The sequence below is a fragment of the Agelaius tricolor genome, unplaced genomic scaffold (assembly GCF_023055355.1).
Source record: "Agelaius tricolor isolate 1412-34295 unplaced genomic scaffold, bAgeTri1.0.p SCAF_100, whole genome shotgun sequence".
Taxonomy (NCBI): Eukaryota; Metazoa; Chordata; class Aves; order Passeriformes; family Icteridae; genus Agelaius; species Agelaius tricolor.
In genome coordinates, this window is record NW_027269360.1 from 1 (window position 1) to 15,189 (window position 15,189).

The 15,189-nt window shown below is 44.0% G+C and overlaps 1 long non-coding RNA gene across 1 annotated transcript; it reads left to right on the plus strand.

The window, feature by feature from the left end:
- Positions 1–13,143: 13,143 nt before the first annotated feature.
- Positions 13,144–14,217, plus strand: LOC139586011 (uncharacterized). The gene is made up of 3 exons (XR_011677428.1): positions 13,144–13,197; positions 13,271–13,380; positions 14,125–14,217. It is a non-coding gene; the product is annotated as an uncharacterized lncRNA (long non-coding RNA).
- The last annotated feature ends 972 nt before the right edge of the window (positions 14,218–15,189 follow it).

A 15,189-nucleotide genomic window follows, 5' to 3' on the forward strand; every position in this document is an offset into this window, starting at 1 on the left:
TTTTTGGGTTCTTTTAGGGTTTCTCTCAGGGTTTTTTTGGGGGTTTTTTTTTATCCTTTTTTCTGGGGTTTTTTGGGCTTTTTTATGGTTTTTCCTCGGGTATTTTTGGGATTTTTTGGGGGTTTTTTAGGATTTTTTTATGGTTTCTGATGGGGATTTTTTGGGGTTTCTCTTCGGGTTCTTGGGGTTTTTTAGGGGTTTCTCATGGGGTTTTTGGGGTTTTTTTGGGGATTTTTGGGGTTTCTCATGGGGTTTTTGGGGTTTTTTTTATGGTTTCTCTCTGGGTTTTTTATGGTTTTTGGTGTTTGTCTTGGCGTTTTTTGGGGGTTTTTTTATGGTTTCTCATGGGTTTTTTTGGGGTTTTTTGGGGTTTTTTCTGGGGTTTTTGGGGTTTTTTTGGGGGGTTTCTCCTGGGTTTTTTGGGGTTTTTTTAGGGTTTCTCTCAGGGTTTTTTTGGGGTTTTTTGGGATTTCTCTTCGGGTTTTTTGGGGTTTCTCTTGGGGTTTTTTTGGGGTTTTTTAAGGTTTCTCATGGGGTTTTTTGGGGTTTCTCACTGGGGTTTTTTGGGGTTTTTTCATGGTTTCTCATGGGGTTATTTGGGGTTTTTTTATGGTTTCTTCTGGGTTTTTTTTTGGGTTTTTTTATGATTTCTAAGGGGTTTTTTGGGGTTTATTTATGGTTTCTCGTGGTGTTTTTTGGGGGGTTTTTTTGGGGGGTTTCTCATGGGGTTTTTGGTGATTTTTATGGTTTTTCTCTGGCTTTTTTTGGGATTTTTTATGGTTTCTCACTGGGTTTTTTGGGGTTTTTTTGGGGTTCCTCATGGGGTTTTTTAATGGTTTTTTTATGGTTTCCCATGGGGTGTTTGGGGTTTTTTTGGGGATTTCTTCTGGGATTTTTTGGGGGGGTTTCTCATGGGGTTTTTTTGGGGTTTTTTATGGTTTCTCTCAGGGATTTTTGGGGTTTTTTAGGGTTTTTTCGTGGGATTTTTTGGGGGTTTTTATGATTTCTAAGGGTTTTTTTGGGGGGTTTTTTTTATGGTTTCTCACTGGGTTTTTGGGGTTTTTTAGGGTTTCTCTCAGGGTTTTTAGGGGGTTTTTTTGGGGGGTTTCTTCTGGGGTTTTTTGGGGTTTTTTTGGGGGGTTTCTCATGGGATTTTTTATGGGTTTTTTTTATGGTTTCTCACTTATTTTTTGGGGATTTTTTTATGGTTTCTCATGGGTTTTTTGGGATTTCTCTTCGGGTTCTTGGGGTTTTTTTTAGGGGTTTCTCTTGGGGTTTTTCGGGGTTTCTTTAGGGTTTCTCTCAGGGTTTTTTTGGTGGTTTTTGGGGTTTTTTTGAGGTGTTTTCGTGGGATTTTTTGGGGGTTTTTTTATTTCTATGGGGTTTTTTGGGGTTTTTTTTATGGTTTCTGCTGGGATTTTTTATGGTTTTTTCTGGAGTTTTTTTTGGGTTTTTTTAGGGTTTCCCTTGGGGTTTCTCATGGGATTTTTTTAGGATTTTTTTAATGTTTTTTTCTGGGTTTTTTGGGGTTTTTTTAGGGTTTCTTATGGGGTTTTTTGGGGTTCTTTTAGGGTTTCTCTCAGGGGTTTTTTGGGGTTTTTTTATGGTTTCTCACTTGGGTTTTTTGGGGAATTTTTTGTAGGATTTTTCATGGGGATTTTTTGGGTTTTTTTTAATGGTTTCTCTTGGGTTTTTGGGGTCTTTTTTATGGTTTCTCATGAGATTTCTGGGGGTTTCTCACTGGGGTTTTTGGGGTTTTTTTATGGTTTCTTCTGGGTTTTTTGGGGTTTATTTATGGTTTCTCACTGGGTTTTTTGGGGTTTTTTAGGGTTTCTCTCAGGGTTTTTTTGGGGTTTCTCATGGGGTTTTTTGGGTTTTTTAGGGTTTCTCTTCTGGTTTTTTGGGGTTTTTTTGGGATTTCTCACTGGGTTTTTTTGGTTTTTTTTTTATTTCTATGGGGTTTTTTGGGGTTTATTTATGGTTTCTCACTGGGTTTTTTGGGGTTTTTTTAGGGTTTCTCTCAGGGTTTTTTTGGGGTTCCTCATGGGGTTTTTTAATGGTTTTTTATGGTTTCTCATGGGGTGTTTGGGTTTTTTGGGGATTTCTTCTGGGATTTTTGGGGGTGTTTCTCATGGGGTTTTTTGGGGTTTTTTTTGGGGTTTCTCTCAGGGATTTTTGGGGTTTTTTTACGTTTTTTTATGGGGTTTTTTGGGTTCTTTTAGGGTTTCTCTCAGGGGTTTTTGGGTGTTTTAGGGGGTTTCTCTTTGGATTTTTGGGGTTTTTTTTAGGTTTCTCACTGGTTTTTTGGGGATTTTTAGGGTTTTTCGTGGGATTTTTTTGGGTTTTTTATGATTTCTAAGGGGGGTTTTTTGGGGTTTATTTATGGTTTCTCATGGGGTTTTTTTGGGGTTTTTTTGGGGGTTTCTCATGGGGTTTTCTGAGGTTTTTTTTACGTTTTTTATGGGGTTTTTTTTTGGTTCTTTTAGGGTTTCTCTCAGGGGTTTTTTTGGGGTTTTTTTTTATCCTTTTTTCTGGGGTTTTTTGGGGTTTTTTATGGTTTTTCCTCGGGTATTTTTGGGATTTTTTGGGGGTTTTTTAGGATTTTTTTATGGTTTCTGATGGGGATTTTTTGGGGTTTCTCTTCGGGTTCTTGGGGTTTTTTAGGGGTTTCTCATGGGGTTTTTTGGGGTTTTTTTGGGGATTTTTGGGGTTTTTTTGGGGTTTCTCATGGGGTTTTTGGGGTTTTTTTTTATGGTTTCTCATGGGGTTTTCTGGGGTTTTTTTGGGGTTTTTTCTGGGGTTTTTGGGATTTTTTTGGGGGGTTTCTCCTGGGTTTTTTTGGGGTTTTTTAGGGTTTCTCTCAGGGTTTTTTTGGGGTTTTTTTGGGATTTCTCTTCGGGTTTTTTGGGGTTTCTCTTGGGGTTTTTTTTGGGGTTTTTTAAGGTTTCTCATGGGGTTTTTTGGGGTTTCTCACTGGGGTTTTTGGGTTTTTTCATGGTTTCTCATGGGGTTATTTGGGGTTTTTTTATGGTTTCTCTTGGGGTTTTTTGGGGTTTTTTTTACATATTTTATGGGGTTTTTGGGGTTCTTTTAGGGTTTCTCTCAGGGGTTTTTTTGGGGTTTTTTTAGGGTTTTTTTCTGGGGTTTTTTATGGTTTCTCATGGGGTTTTTGGGGTTTTTTTTTAATGGGTTTTTTTCAGGGTTTTTTTGGGGTTTCTCACGGAGATTTTTGGGGTTTTTTTGGGGTTTCTCATGGGATTTTTGGGGTTTTTTTACGTTTTTTTATGGGGTTTTTTGGGTTCTTTTAGGGTTTCTCTCAGAGGTTGTTTTAGGTTTTTTTAGTGTTTTTTTCTGGGGTTTTTTTAGGGTTTCTCATGGGGTTTTTGGGGTTTTTTTGGGGATTTCTCACTGGGTTTTGGGGGTTTTTTTATCCTTTTTTCTGGGGTTTTTTGGGGTTTTTTATGATTTTTTGGGGTTTTTTAGGGTTTCTCTTGGGGTTTTTTGGGGTTTTTTTACGTTTTTTTATGGGGTTTTTTGGGTTCTTTTAGGGTTCTCTCAGGGGTTTTTTGGGTTTTTTTAGGGGGTTTCTCATGGGGTTTTTTGGGTTTTTTAAGGTTTGTCACTGGGATTTTTTGGGGATTTTTTAATGGGTTTTTTTCGGGGTTTTTTTAGGGTTTCTCTCAGGGGTTTTTTGGGGTTTTTTTAGGGGGTTTCTCATGGGTTTTTTTGGGGTTTTTTTACATTTTTATGGGGTTTTTTGGGTTCTTTTAGGGTTTCTCTCAGAGGTTGTTTTAGGTTTTTTTAGGGGGTTTCTCATGGGGTTTTTTTGGGGTTTTTTTTAAGGTTTCTCACTGGTTTTTTGGGGTTTTTAGGGTTTTTTGTGGGATTTTTTTGGGTTTTTTATGATTTCTAAGGGGGGTTTTTTGGGGTTTTTTTATGGTTTCTCTCAGGGATTTTTGGGGTTTTTTAGGGTTTTTCGTGGATTTTTTGGGGGTTTTTATGATTTCTAAGGGTTTTTTTGGGGTTTTTTTTTTTATGGTTTCTCACTGGGTTTTTTGGGGTTTTTTTACGTTTTTTTATGGGGTTTTTTGGGTTCTTTAGGGTTTCTTTCAGAGGTTTTTTGGGGTTTTTTTAGGGGGTTTCTCTTGGGGTTTTTTGAGTTTTTTAGGGTTTCTCACTGGGATTTTGGGGGGGTTTTTTATGGGTTTTTTTCGGGGTTTTTTTAGGGTTTCTCATGGGGTTTTTGGGGTTTTTTTGGGGTTTCTCATGGGGTTTTTGGGGTTTTTTTGGGGTTTCTCATGGGGTTTTTGGGGTTTTTTTACATTTTTTCTGGGTTTTTTTGGGTTCTTTTAGGGTTTCTTTCAGAGGTTTTTTGGGGTTTTTTTAGGGGGTTTCTCACGGGAATTTTTGGGGTTTTTTGGGGGTTTCTCATGGGGCATTTTGGGGTTTTTTAATGGGTTTTTTTCGGGGTTTTTTTATGGTTTCTCATGGGATTTTTTGGGGTTTCTCACTGGGGTTTTTTAGGAAATTTTTTTGGTTTTTTTCTGGGGTTTTTGGGTTTTTTTAGGGTTTCCCTTGGGGTTTCTCATGGGATTTTTTAGGATTTTTTTAATGTTTTTTTCTGGGTTTTTTGGGGTTTTTTTAGGGTTTCTCTCAGGGTTTTTAGGGGTTTTTTTTGGGGGGGTTTCTCATGGGATTTTTTATGGGGTTTTTTTATGGTTTCTCACTTGGGTTTTTTGGGGATTTTTTTTAGGATTTTTCATGGGGATTTTTTGGGGTTTTTTTCATGGTTTCTCTTGGGTTTTTGGGGTCTTTTTTATGGTTTCTCATGAGATTTCTGGGGGTTTCTCACTGGGTTTTTTGGGGTTTTTTTCATGGTTTCTCATGGGGTTATTTGGGGTTTTTTTATGGTTTCTTCTGGGTTTTTTTGGGTTTTTTTATGATTTCTAAGGGGTTTTTTGGGGTTTATTTATGGTTTCTCGTGGTGTTTTTTGGGGGTTTTTTTGGGAGGTTTCTCATGGGGTTTTTGGGGTTTTTTTGGTGTTTCTCACTGAGATTTTCGGGGTTTTTTTATGGTTTCTCACGGGTTTTTTGGGGTTTTTTTATGGTTTCTCACTGGGTTTTTTGGGCTTTTTTTAGGGTTTCTCTCAGGGTTTTTTTGGGGTTCCTCATGGGGTTTTTTAATGGTTTTTTTATGGTTTCTCATGGGGTGTTTGGGGTTTTTTTGGGGATTTCTTCTGGGATTTTTTGGGGGGGTTTCTCATGGGGTTTTTTGGGGTTTTTTTTTGGGTTTCTCATGGGTTTTTTGGGGTTTTTTTTTGGGTTTCTCATGGGGTTTTTTGGGGTTTTTTTACGTTTTTTTTATGGGGTTTTTTTGGGTTTTTTAGGGTTTCTCACTGGTTTTTTGGGGATTTTTAGGGTTTTTCGTGGGATTTTTTTGGGTTTTTTATGATTTCTAAGGGGGGTTTTTTGGGGTTTTTTTATGGTTTCTCTCAGGGATTTTTGGGGTTTTTTAGGGTTTCTCATGGGGATTTTTTGGGGGTTTTTATGATTTCTAAGGGTTTTTTTGGAGGTTTTTTTTATGGTTTCTCACTGGGTTTTTTGGGGTTTTTTTAGGGTTTCTCACTTGGTTTTTTGGGGGTTTTTATGGGTTTTTTTTTTCAGGGTTTTTATGGTTTCTCACTGGTTTTGGGGGGGGGGGGATTTTTTTGGGGTTTTTTCTGGGGTTTTTTGGGGGTTTTTTTATGGTTTCTCACTTGGTTTTTTTCATTTTTTTAGGGTTTCTCATGGGGTTTTTTGCTTTTCCAATCCCCTCCAATGGGATTTTTTGGGGATTTTTCCATCTCCTTTGAGTTTTTTAGGATTTCTTTGGGATTTCTCCCCTGCCCAGGTGCTCAAGGGCCCCTCCCAGCCCCATTCCAGGGCAGCCTCACCTGGGCTCCATTCCTGGGGTTTCTCACTGAGATTTTTGGGGTTTTTTTTGGGATTTTTGGGGTTTTTTGGGGTTTTTTTAGGGTTTTTTATGGGGTTTTTTGGGTTCTTTTAGGGTTTCTCTCAGGGGTTTTTTGGGGGTTTTTTATCCTTTTTTCTGGGTTTTTTGGGGTTTTTTATGGTTTTTCCTCGGGTATTTTTGGGATTTTTTGGGGTTTTTTAGGATTTTTTTATGGTTTCTGATGGGGATTTTTTGGGGTTTCTCTTCGGGTTCTTGGGGTTTTTTAGGGGTTTCTCATGGGGTTTTTGGGGTTTTTTGGGGGATTTTTGGGGTTTTTTTGGGGTTTCTCATGGGGTTTTTGGGTTTTTTTGGGGATTTTTGGGGTTTTTTTGGGGTTTCTCATGGGGTTTTTGGGGTTTTTTTTATGGTTTCTCATGGGGTTTTTTGGGGTTTTTTTGGGGTTTTTTCTGGGGTTTTTGGGATTTTTTGGGGGGTTTCTCCTGGGTTTTTTTGGGGTTTTTTTAGGGTTTCTCTCAGGGTTTTTTTTGGGGTTTTTTTTGGGATTTCTCTTCGGGTTTTTTGGGGTTTTTTAGGGGTTTCTCTTGGGGTTTTTTTGGGGTTTTTTAGGGTTTCTCATGGGGTTTTTTGGGGTTTCTCACTGGGGATTTTTGGGGTTTTTTTAGGATTTCTCATGGGGTTATTTGGGGTTTTTTTTATGGTTTCTTCTGGGTTTTTTTGGGTTTTTTTATGATTTCTAAGGGGTTTTTTGGGGTTTATTTATGGTTTCTCGTGGTGTTTTTTGGGGGGTTTTTTGGGAGGTTTCTCATGGGGTTTTTTGGGTTTTTTAGGGTTTCTCTTCTGGTTTTTTGGGGTTTTTTTGGGGATTTCTCACTGGGTTTTTTTGGGGTTTTTTTATTTCTATGGGGTTTTTTGGGGTTTATTTATGGTTTCTCACTGGGTTTTTTGGGGTTTTTTTAGGGTTTCTCTCAGGGTTTTTTTGGGGTTCCTCATGGGGTTTTTTAATGGTTTTTTTATGGTTTCCCATGGGGTGTTTGGGGTTTTTTGGGGATTTCTTCTGGGATTTTTTGGGGGGTTTCTCATGGGGTTTTTTTATGGTTTCTCTCAGGGATTTTTGGGGTTTTTTAGGGTTTTTCGTGGGATTTTTTGGGGGTTTTTATGATTTCTAAGGGTTTTTTTGGGGGGGTTTTTTTATGGTTTCTCACTGGGTTTTTTGGGGTTTTTTTATGGGGTTTTTTGGGTTCTTTTAGGGTTTCTTTCAGAGGTTTTTTGGGGTTTTTTTAGGGGGTTTCTCTTGGGGTTTTTTGAGTTTTTTAGGGTTTCTCACTGGGATTTTGGGGGGTTTTTTATGGGTTTTTTTTGGGGTTTTTTTAGGGTTTCTCATGGGGTTTTTGGGGTTTTTTTGGGGTTTCTCATGGGGTTTTTTGGGTTTTTTTTACTTTTTTTAATGGGGTTTTTTGGGTTCTTTTAGGGTTTCTCTCAGGGTTTTTTTGGGGTTTTTTTTTATCCTTTTTTCTGGGGTTTTTTGGGTTTTTTTATGGTTTTTCCTCGGGTATTTTTGGGATTTTTTGGGGGTTTTTTAGGATTTTTTTATGGTTTCTGATGGGGATTTTTTGGGGTTTCTCTTCGGGTTCTTGGGGTTTTTTAGGGGTTTCTCATGGGGTTTTGGGGTTTTTTTTGGGGATTTTTGGGGTTTTTTTGGGGTTTCTCATGGGGTTTTTGGGGTTTTTTTTATGGTTTCTCTCAGGGATTTTTGGGGTTTTTTATGATTTCTAAGGGGGGTTTTTTGGGTTTTTTTATGGTTTCTCACTGGGATTTTTGGGGTTTTTTTAGGGTTTCTCACTTGGTTTTTTGGGGGTTTTTATGGTTTTTTTTTTCAGGGTTTTTATGGTTTCTCATGGGGTTTTGGGGTTTTTTTGGGGTTTTTTTCTGGGGTTTTTTGGGGGGGTTTTTTCTGGGGTTTTTTTGGTTTTTTTATGGTTTCTCACTGGGTTTATTTGGGTTTTTTTAGGGTTTCTCATGGGGTTTTGGGGGTTTTTTTTGGGGTTTCTCATGGGGTTTTTTGGGGTTTTTTTAAAGTTTTTTTATGGGGTTTTTTGGGTTCTTTTAGGGTTTCTCTCAGAGTTTTTTTGGGGTTTTTTTGGGGGTTTTTTGGGTTTTTTTTAGGGTTTCTCATGGGGTTTTTGGGGTTTTTTAATGGGTTTTTTTCGGGGTTTTTTTGGGGTTTCTCACTGGGATTTTTGGGGTTTTTTTAGGGATTTTTGGGGGTTTTTTTGGGGTTTCTCATGGGATTTTTTGGGGTTTTTTTTACGTTTTTTTATGGGTTTTTTTGGGTTCTTTTAGGGTTTCTCTCAGGGTTTTTTTTGGGGTTTTCTTAGGGTTTCTCATGGGGTTTTTTGAGGTTTTTTAGGGTTTCTCACTGGGGTTTTTGGGTTTTTTAGGGTTTCTCAGTGGGATTTTTGGGGTTTTTTAGGGTTTTTCCTGGGATTTTTTTGGGTTTTTTTATGATTTCTAAGGGGGTTTTTTTGGGGATTTTTGGGGTTTTTTTAGGATTTCTATGGGGTTATTTTGGGGTTTTTTTATGGTTTCTCTTGGAATTTTTGGGGGTTTTTTTGGGAGTTTCTTCTGGGGTTTTTTGGGGTTTTTTTGGGGGGTTTCTCATGGGATTTTTTAGGAATTTTTAAAATTTTTTTTTCCTGGTGTTTTTTGGGGTTTTTTTATGGTTTCTCAATGGGTTTTTTTGGGATTTTTTATGGTTTGTCATGGAGATTTTTGGGGGTTTTTTTAGGGTTTCTCATGGGGTTTTTTGGGGTTTTTTTAGGGTTTTTTTCTGGGGTTTTTTTTATGGTTTCTCTTGGGGTTTTTGGGGTTTTTTATGGGTTTTTTTCGGGGTTTTTTTGGGGTTTCTCACGGGGATTTTTGGGGTTTTTTTGGGGTTTCTCATGGGGTTTTTTGGGGTTTTTTTATGGGTTTTTCTGGGGTTTTTTGGGGTTTTTTTGGGGATTTCTCACTGGGTTTTGGGGGTTTTTTTATCCTTTTTTCTGGGGTTTTTTGGGGTTTTTTATGATTTTTTGGGGTTTTTTAGAGGTTTCTCTTGGGGTTTTTTGGGGTTTTTTTACGTTTTTTTATGGGGTTTTTTGGGTTCTTTTAGGGTTTCTCTCAGGGGTTTTTTGGGTTTTTTTAGGGGGTTTCTTATGGGGTTTTTTGGGGTTTTTAAGGTTTGTCACTGGGATTTTTGAGGATTTTTTAATGGTTTTTTTTTGGGGTTTTTTTAGGGTTTCTCTCCGGGGTTTTTTGGGGTTTTTTTAGGGGGTTTCTCATGGGGTTTTTTGGGGTTTTTTTACATTTTTTATGGGGTTTTTTGGGTTCTTTTAGGGTTTCTCTCAGGGTTTTTTTGGGGGTTTTTTTCTGGGTTTTTTTCGGGGTTTTTTTAGGGTTTCTCACGGAGATTTTTGGGTTTTTTTTAATGGGTTTTTTTTCAGGGTTTTTTTAGGGGGTTTCTCATGGGATTTTTTGGGGTTTTTTTTACGTTTTTTTATGGGGTTTTTTGGGTTCTTTTAGGGTTTCTCTCAGGGTTTTTAGGGGTTTTTTTGGGGGGTTTCTCATGGGATTTTTATGGGGTTTTTTTATGGTTTCTCACTTATTTTTTGGGGACTTTTTTATGGTTTCTCACTGGGTTTTTTGGGGTTTCTCTTTGGATTCTTGGAGTTTTTTAGGGGTTTCTCTTCTGGGTTTTTGGGGTTTTTTTTATGGTTTCTCATGGGGTTTTTGGGGTTTTTTCGTGGGATTTTTCGTGGGATTTTTTGGGTTTTTTTTATTTCTATGGGGTTTTTTGGGGTTTATTTATGGTTTCTCACTGGGTTTTTGGGGGTTTTTTTAGGGTTTCTCTCAGGGTTTTTTTGGGGTTCCTCATGGGGTTTTTTAATGGTTTTTTTATGGTTTCCCATGGGGTGTTTGGGGTTTTTTGGGGGATTTCTTCTGGGATTTTTTGGGGGGTTTCTCATGGGTTTTTTTTGGGGTTTTTTTATGGTTTCTCTTGGGGTTTTTTGAGGTTTCTCACTGGGTTTTTTGGGGTTTTTTTTGGTTTCTCTCTGCGTTTTTTGGGGGTTTTTTATGGTTTCTCATGGGGTTTTTTGCTTTTCAAATCCCCTCCAATGGGATTTTTGGGGGATTTTTCCATCTGCTTTGAGTTTTTTAGGATTTCTTTGGGATTTCCTCCCTCCCCAGGTGCTGAAGGACCCCTCCAAACCCCACTCCAAGGGCAATTTCTGGACCGTGGACGTTGCCCGGATCCCCCCGGCCGCGCTGCGGCTCCAGAACACGCCCGTGGCCCGCGGCTCCGCCTTCGCCCCCGACCTGGCCCCGTTCGTGCTCCGGGGCTGCCCCTACCCCCCCTGCCCGGGCCCCCCGAACTCCCCCTTCTCCATCGAGGCCTTGCTCAGGCACAGCCCCCCCAAAAACCCCGCGGGGAACCCCAAAAACCCCGCGGGGACCCCGCAAATCCCGGCCCGGAACCCCCAAATCCCGGCCGGGACTCCCCAAATCCCGGCCGGGATCCCTCAAATCCCGGCCCGGATCCCTCAAATCCCGGCTGGGACTCCCCAAATCCCGGCCCGGACCCCTCAAATCCCGGCCCGGACCCCTCAAATCCCGGCCCAGACCCCTCAAATCCCGGCCGGGACTCCCCAAATCCCGGCCCGGATCCCTCAAATCCCGGCCGGGATCCCCCAAATCCCGGCCGGGATCCCCCAAATCCCGGCCCGGACTCCCCAGCCCTGGGGGTCCCTGCCCTCCTCCCACAGCTCCGGGGGTGCCCCCAATGCCGTGGCCCCCGAAGGGAGCGGGGGGACCCCGAATTTTGGGGGGAATTGGGGGGCTCGGGTGGGGGTGGAGCCCCGGAATTTGGGGGGGGAAAGGGCGAACCCCGAGGGGGATCTCGGGGCCTTCCCGCCGCCCAATAAAAGCGTTTTTGATGTTTGGCTCAGCCACCCCGGGGACATCGCCATCAGGGGGTGATGACGTCATGGGGGAGCCCCCCTAAATTTTGGGGGGGTCATCCCCAAAATTTGGGGGGTGTCAGGGTCCAAAAAAATGGCAAAATTTGGGGGTGAAACGGCTCAAAATTGAGTCTAAACAGGACCAAAATTGCGGCCAAACCATTCAATTTTGAGGGTGATGACGTCATGGGGGAGCCCCCAAATTTTTGGGGTCACCCCCGAATCCGTGACCAAAATTTGGGGGTGTTGGCGTCCAAAAAATGGCAAAATTTGGGGGCGAAATGGCGCAAAACGGAGCCAAAATAGCCCAAAATTGAGTCCAAAACATCGAATTTGGGGGTGATGACGTCATGGGGGAGCCCCTAAATTTTTGGGGGGGGGGTCACCCCTAAAATCTGTGACCGAAAATTTTGGGGGTGTCCCTTCCCAAAATTGCAAAATCTGGGGAAAAAACGCCCCCAAAATGGAGCTGAAACAGCCCCAAAATGGCGTCCAAACCATCGAATTTGGGGGTGATGACGTCATGGGGGAGCCCCCAAATTTTGGGGGGAAACCCCAAAATTTTGGGGGTGTCGGGGTCCAAAAAAATGGCAAAATTTGGGGGAGAAATGGCCCAAAACGGAGCCGAAACAGCCCCAAAATCGCGCTCAAAACCCCCCAAATTTGGGCTGATGACGTCATAGGAGCGCCCCTAAATTTTGGGGGGTCACCCCTAAATCTGTGACCAAAGATTTCGGGGTGTCCCTTCCCAAAAATGGCAAAATTTGGTGGTGAAACGCCCCCAAAACGGAGCCAAAATAGCCCAAAATTGAGTCCAAAACATTGAATTTGGGGGTGATGACGTTATAGGAGCACCCCAAAATTTCGGTGATGTCATCACTCGCAATGACGTCATACACCCCCAAATTTTGGTGATTTTTCGACCCCAATTTTGGGGTGTTTAGGCAGAATTTTAGGGCATTTCACCCCCAAATTTGGTTCAAATCCTCCCCTAAAAATTTGGGGGTGCCTGAGGTCATTTGGGGGTGATGACGTCATAGGGGAACCCCAAAATTTCGGGGGGTCACCCCCTCGAAATGTCCAGAATTTTGGGGTGAAATGCCCCAAAAAATGCTTTAAAATGCCCCAAATTTCTGCCAAAACCCCAAATTTGGGGGTGGAGACGTCATAGGGGCACCCCCAAAATTTTGGTGACGTCATCACCCCCAATGACGTCATACACCCCCAAATTTTGGTGAATTTTTGACCCCAATTTTGGGGAGTTTGGACTCAATTTGGAGGGGAAACACCCCCAAATTTGGGCATTTTGAGGGGGTTTCCCCCCCCGAAATTTTGGGGGTTCCTCTATGACGTCATCACCCCCAAATTTGGGGGGGTCGAACACGATTTTGGGGGTGGCACCCCCAAAATTTTGGGGTGTTCAGACTCAATTTTGGGGCATTTCACCCCCTAAATTTGGTCCAAATCCCCCCCCCAAAATTTGGGGTTGTATGAGGTCATCAAGGGGCGATGACGTCATCGGGGCACCCCCAAAACTTTGGGGTCACCCCCTCAAAATGTCCAAAATTTTGGGGTGAAACGCCCCAAAAAATGCTTCAAAATGCCCCAAATTTGTGCCAAAATCCCCCAAATTTCGGGTGATGACGTCATCGGGGCACCCCCAAAATTTTGGGGGCTCCCGCCCTCAAAACGTCGAAATTTGGGGGTGAAATGCCCCAAAATGGAGCCCAAATTTGGGGGTTTCGCCCCCAAAATGGCGCTCGAAACCCCCCAAATTTGGGGTGATGACGTCATAGGAGCACCCCAAAATTTTTCGGGGTCCCCCCCTCAAATTGAGTCGAAATCCCCCAAAATTTTGGGGCCAATCCCCCCCAAAATCGCCCGGAACGGCCCCAAAATCCGGAGCTGAAGGAGGCGCTGACGTCACCGGGGGTTCCCCGCCCCAAATATGGAAGCGGTGACGTCATCGGGGGTTCCCTGCTCCATATATGGGCATGGTGACGTCATCGGCGTGGCCCCACCCCGTCCCGTGTCTCCCCTCCCCTCAATAAAGGATCGGCCAGTTTGGAACCAGTTTGGACCAGTTTGATCCCAGTCCCTCCCAGTTTGGCCCCAGTTTGATCCCAGTCCATCCCAGTCCCTCCCAGTCCCTCCCAGTTCAATCCCAGTTTGGTCCCAGTTTGGCCCCAGTTTGATCCCAGTCCATCCCAGTCCATCCCAGTTCATCCCAGTCTGTCCCAGTTTATCCCAGTTGCTCCCAGTCCCTCCCAGTTTGGTCCCAGTTTGGCCCCAGTCCATCCCAGCCCCTCCCAGTTTATCCCAGTTTGGCCCCAGTCCATCCCAGTCTGTCCCAGTCTGTCCCAGTCCATCCCAGTCTGTCCCAGTCCATCCCAGTTCATCCCAGTCCATCCCAGTCTGTCCCAGTTTGTCCCAGTTTGATCCCATTTTGCCCCCAATTTCTCCCAGTTTGGCCCCAGTTTGTTCCCAGTCCCTCCCAGTTCAATCCCAGTTTGGCCCCAGCCCATCCCAGCCACTCCCAGTCCCTCCCAGTTTGTCCCAGTTTTGTCCCAGTCCCTCCCAGTTTGGAACCAGTTTGGTCCCAGTCCCTCCCAGTTTAATCCCAGTTCATCCCAGTTTGGCCCAGTCCCTCCCAGTCCCTCCCAGTTTATCCCAGTTTAATCCCAGTTTGTCCCCAGTCCATCCCAGTCCCTCCCAGTCCCTCCCAGTTTATCCCAGTTTGGCCCCAGTCTGTCCCAGTTTGGTTCTAGTCCCTCCCAGTCTGTCCCAATTTGGTCTCAGTCCCTCCCAGTTTGTCCCACTTGCTCCCAGTTTGCTCCCAGTTCTTCCCAGTCCATCCCAGTTTGGCCCCAGTTTGGTCCCAGTTTCATCCCAGCCCATCCCAGTTTGTCCCAGTCTGTCCCAGTTTGGCCCAGTTTGACCCCATTTTGCCCCCAGTTTGGACCAGTTTGGAACCGCTCCCTCCCAGTCTGGCCCCAGTTTGGTCCCAGTCTGTCCCAGTTTGGTCCCAGTCTGTCCCAGTTTGGTCCCAGTTTGGACCAGTTTGGTTCCCAGTTTGGCCCCAGTTTCGTCACAGTTTGTTCCCAGTCCCTCCCACTCTGTCCCAGTCCATCCCAGTCCCTCCCAGTTTGGCCCCAGTTTCACCCCAGTTTGAACCAGTTTGATCCCAGTCCATCCCAGTCCCTCCCAGTTTGTCCCAGTTTGTCCCAGTCTGTCCCAGTTTGTCCCAGTTTGTCCCAGCTTGATCCCATTTTGCCCCCAGTTTGGACCATTTTGGAACCAGTCCCTCCCAGTTTGGTGCCAGGTGCTCCCAGCCTGTCCCAGTTTGGTCCCAGTTTGGTCCCAGTTTGTTCCCAGTTGTTCCCAGTTCGCTCCCAGTTCTTCCCAGTCTCTCCCAGTCTGTCCCAGTTTGGCCCCAGTCCATCCCAGCCCCTCCCAGTCCCTCCCAGTTTGCGTCAGTTTGGTCCCAATTTGTCCCAGTTTGCTCCCAGTCCCTCCCAGTTTATCCCAGTCTGTCCCAGTCCCTCCCAGTTCGTCCCAGTTTGCTCCCAGTCCCTCCCAGTTTGTCCCAGTTTGGCCCCAGCCCATCCCAGTTCATCCCAGTCTGTCCCAGTTTGATCCCAGTTGCTCCCAGTCCCTCTCAGCTTGATCCCATTTTGCCCCCAGTTTGGACCAGTTTGGAACCAGTCCCTCCCAGTTTGGCCCCAGTTTCGTCCCAGTTTGATCCCAGTCCATCCCAGTTTATCCCAGTTGGTCCCAGTTCGCTCCCAGTCTGTCCCAGTCCCTCCCAGTTCGTCCCAGTTTGGTCCCAGTCCATCCCAGTTTCATCCCAGTTTGCTCCCAGTCCCTCCCAGTCACTCCCAGTCCCTCCCAGTCCATCCCAGTCCCTCCCAGTTTGCTCCCAGTCTGTCCCAGTCCCTCCCAGTCTGTCCCAGTTTGGTCCCAGTCCCTCCCAGTTTAATCCCAGTTCATCCCAGTTTGATCCCAGTCCATCCCAGTCCATCCCAGTCTGTCCCAGTTCGCTCCCAGTCTGTCCCAGTCCCTCCGAGTTCGTCCCACTTTGATCCCAGTTCATCCCAGTTTAATCCCAGTTTGGTCCCAGTCCATCCCAGTCCCTCCCAGCTTGATCCCAGTTTGCCCCCAGTTTGGACCAGTTTGGAACCAGTCCCTCCCAGTTTGGCCCCAGGTGCTCCCAGTCCCTCCCAGTTTGGCCCCAATTTCGTC